We start from the raw sequence: 4,185 nt of genomic DNA on the forward strand, positions 1-4,185 counted from the left end.
TGTTTGACTTTTCTGTATGTAAATCCCATTTCTATTAGGTGATTTCTTACAGTTCAGTCACAGACATTGACTCCACTTTCCGGCCACTTGTTTCTCATTTGTTTTGTTGTGCATTTTCTGTTTTCAAGACATATTGCTTTGTTTTCTATCTTGATGCTTTGATGTCTTACTTGGTCTACCAGTATGCTTCCATTTTACAACCTTCCCATTTTGTTTGTACTTGGTCCAGATTTTAAACACAGGTTACTGGGAACAACCAACATCTTTTGCGACATTCCACAATGATTTATCTTCTTGAAGGAGTTTTAAAATCCTCTCATTTGTTTCAACTGACATATCTTGTGTTGGAACCATGATTCATGACAATCTGCTTTGTGCAACAGCTCTCCGAGGTGTGAGCACTCTTTTTAAACTGAAGAATAATTAGCAAATCTAATCTGCTGCAGATGTTTTGTTTTTAAACTGCAAATTACAGAGTGATTCCATATTTTTTTCCTCTACTTGATCTAAAAAAAGAATTTGTGACTGACCACAACTATTATATTTGTTTCTTTTTTTTATTGTTTCTTAATGCCAGAAGGTTGACATTTTGAAAAATGATCGTTTTGTGGCATGTCTGTGATTGATTTTTTTTCTACAAAATTAAACAATTGACAGAACATCTTCCAAGAGTGGTGATTCCATAATTTTTGCCAGGGGTTGTATATACAGTATATATATATATATATATATATATATATATATATATATATTAGGGCTGTCAAACGATTAAAATTTTTAATCGCGATTAATCTCAGAATTTCATATAGTTAATCGCGATTAATCGCATTTAAAAAAATCTGTGTAAATGTTATAGAAAACAAGGATTTTTAAGTGAAATGTTACAATTAAAATGGTGAACACATTTTATGCTAAATGTACTTATGTTAAAAACTGCTGGGACAAGAGAAAACTGTAAGGGAGTTTTATTCACTCACATACTAGGCAGTAATACTATCCAGTGGTTTAATGGACGTTTCTACACGAAGTGAGTGTGTTTTGACCCTTTGGGGCTTCCATAGTTCATGGACTAACGTGCTTGACTCAGCTGTCCGGTATTCTTTACCGTAACAGAATAAGTTAATAAAGTGTTCTGCTCCCGACAACTTGTGAATATAGCATGTATTTATTTCTTTATTATGCAAGTGCAAATGCTACGACGCTCTTTTACATTTTGTTAACAAACCGCAAATGAAAAACGGTGGCAAGTCCGACATTAAAACGTTTGTTCTACCAGTCAAGTCTCAACATGAACTAGAAATTGCGTTAATGGCACTATTTTTTTTAATCGCGTTAAATTGAGATCCCGTTAATGCGTTATTATCGCGTTAACTTCGACAGCCCTAATATATATATATATATATATATATATATATATATATATGTATTTACAGTATATATACTGTATATACACACACACACAGTCATGTGAAAAAGTTAGGACACCCCATGAGAACCTTTGTCTTTTTGAACATATTTGAACATATGAACATTTGCAGCGAACAATATTATATGATTTGCGTCCTACTGATGCCTACAGTTGTTGTATTAACTATGCTACGGTATGGCGGTAAATGAAAAATCCATACCGTATGAGGAATCAAAGCTGGTATACCGAACGTACCATCATACCACCCAGCACTATCTGAAACATAATATTTTTTATCTTTTGGAGGTTGGCAGGGCCCATGTCTTACAATACAGCTGCAGTGGGTCCAGTTTCTGCTGTAGACCCTGAGCGAACAATAAAGCGGGGTAAAGCGGGACCAGATCATCTGCATACAGCAGGAGTTTAATCTCTAAGTTGTGCATAGTGAGACAAGACACTGTACTACACTCCAGAGTATATAAATGTTTTATAGATGTTAAATAGAGCTGGGCTTAAACAGTAGCCCTGTCTCACGCCATCTCACTCCTGATTGATGAAATGTGTTCTTTTAGTGCCAATTCTCATTCCACAGTGGTTTTCTGTGTACATGGGTTTAATGAGATGATAAGCTCTATTCCCTAAACCACGTTCCAACATTTTATAAAACAATACATGATGCAGAATGGAGTATGGAAGCTTTTTTATATAGTGCCTTGAAAAAGTATTCATACCCCTTGAACTTTTCCACATTTTTTCACGTTACACCCACAAACTTAAATGTATTTTATTGGGATTTTATGTGATAGACCAACACAAAGAAGAAGTACTTGTGAAGTGAAAATAAAATGATACATGGTTTTAAAAATTTTTAATAAATAAAAATCTGAAAAGTGTGGTGTGCATTTGTATTTATCCCCCTGTACTCTGATACCCCTAAACAAAATCCAGTATGACCAATTGCCTTCAGAAGTCACCTAATTAGTAAATTTGGTGTAAACCACCTGTGTGTATTTTATTCTCAGTATAACTACAGCTGTTCTGTGAAGGCCTCAGAGGTTTGTTAGTGAACATTAGTGATCAAACAGCATCATGAAAACCAAGGAACACACCAGACAGGTCAGGGATAAAGTTGTGGAAAAGTGTAAAGCAGGGTTAGGTTATAAAAAAATATCCCAAGCTATGAACATCTCACGGAACACTGTTCAATCCATCATCCGAAAATGGAAGGAGTATGGCACAACTGCAAACCTACCAAGACATGACCATCTACCTAAACTGACAGGCCAGGCAAGAAAAGCACTAATTAGAGAAGCAGCCAAGAGGCCCATGGTCACTCTGGAGGAGCTGCAGAGATCCACAGCTCAGGTGGGAGAATCTGTCCACAGGACAACTATTAGTTGTGTACTCCACAAATCTGGCCTTTATGGAGGAGTGGCAAGAAGAAAGCCATTTTTTAAAGCAAGCCATAAGAAGTCCCATTTGCAGTTTGCCACAAGCCATGTAGGGGACACAGCAAACATGTGAAAGAAGGTGCTCTGGCCAGATGATACCAAAGTTGAACTTTTTAGCCTAAATGCAAAACGCTATGTGTGGCAGAAAACTAACACCGCACATCACCCTGAACACACCATCCCCACCATGAAACATGGTGGTGGCAGCATCATGCTGTGGGGATGCTTTTCTTTAGCAGGGACAGGAAAGCTGGTCAGAGTTGATGGGAAGATGGATGGAGCTAAATACAGGGCAATCCTGGAGAGAAACCTGCTAGAGGCTGCAAAAGACTTGAGACTGGGGCGGAGGTTCACCATCCAGCAGGACAACGACCCTAAACATACAGCCAGAGCTACAATGGAATGGTTTAGATCAAAGCATATTCATGAGTTAGAATGGCCCAGTCAAAGTTCAGACCTAAATCCCACTGAGGCAAGACTTGAAAATTGCTGTTCACAGATGCTCTCCATCAATCCAGCCTCTAGATGTGCAAAGTTGGTAGACACATACCCCAAAAGACTTGCAGCTCTAATTGCAGCAAAAGATGGTCCTACAAAGTATTGACTCAGGGGGGCTGAATACAAATGCACGCCACACTTTGTTGCTACTTTGTGTTGGTCTATCACATAAAATCCCAATAAAATACATTTAACTTTGTGGGAGTAACGTGAAAAAATGTGGAAAAGCTTAAGGGGTATGAATACTTTTTCAAGGCACTGTATATATTTTTCAGTCAGGGTGTGTAGGGTAAAATATAATCAGCTGCGGGGTAATTTGGTCCTATCCTGACTTTTACTCAGAACACAGGTGTACAGTAAGGAAGTACTGCAGGAATACTGCAAAGCATCCCTCCCAGATTACTGTTCACACTGATGCCTTGCTAATTATTAGACAGATGTTGGTGTTATTATTGATTTCAGATTTCAGGAAAGGAACCTACTGTCAGAACCAAATTAAATAGTTTTTACATTTTGAGCTGGTGTGTTTAATCTTTTCATTTAGGAAGGTCATTCATTAGGTCTTGACGCTTTCTTTCACTGTGCATGGTTTTTGAGTTTTTGACTTTTTGATACTTTGCTGATTTCACTTCAGCTTCATGGTGAATAACTTAAGGCTACACAAAACTAGGCCACCTTATGGACACAATGACGTGAAGGAGGTGGCTAACAAGACTAGTATCAAGTCAGCGCTTAGTGGATCAGATAAGGATAGAAATATTGGGTCTGCTGCCAGAAGACTACAGATCCATCCACCACTGTACAATGGGAGAAAGGAATCCACCTAAA

The sequence above is a fragment of the Trichomycterus rosablanca genome, chromosome 8, assembly GCF_030014385.1.
Source record: "Trichomycterus rosablanca isolate fTriRos1 chromosome 8, fTriRos1.hap1, whole genome shotgun sequence".
NCBI lineage: Eukaryota > Metazoa > Chordata > Actinopteri > Siluriformes > Trichomycteridae > Trichomycterus > Trichomycterus rosablanca.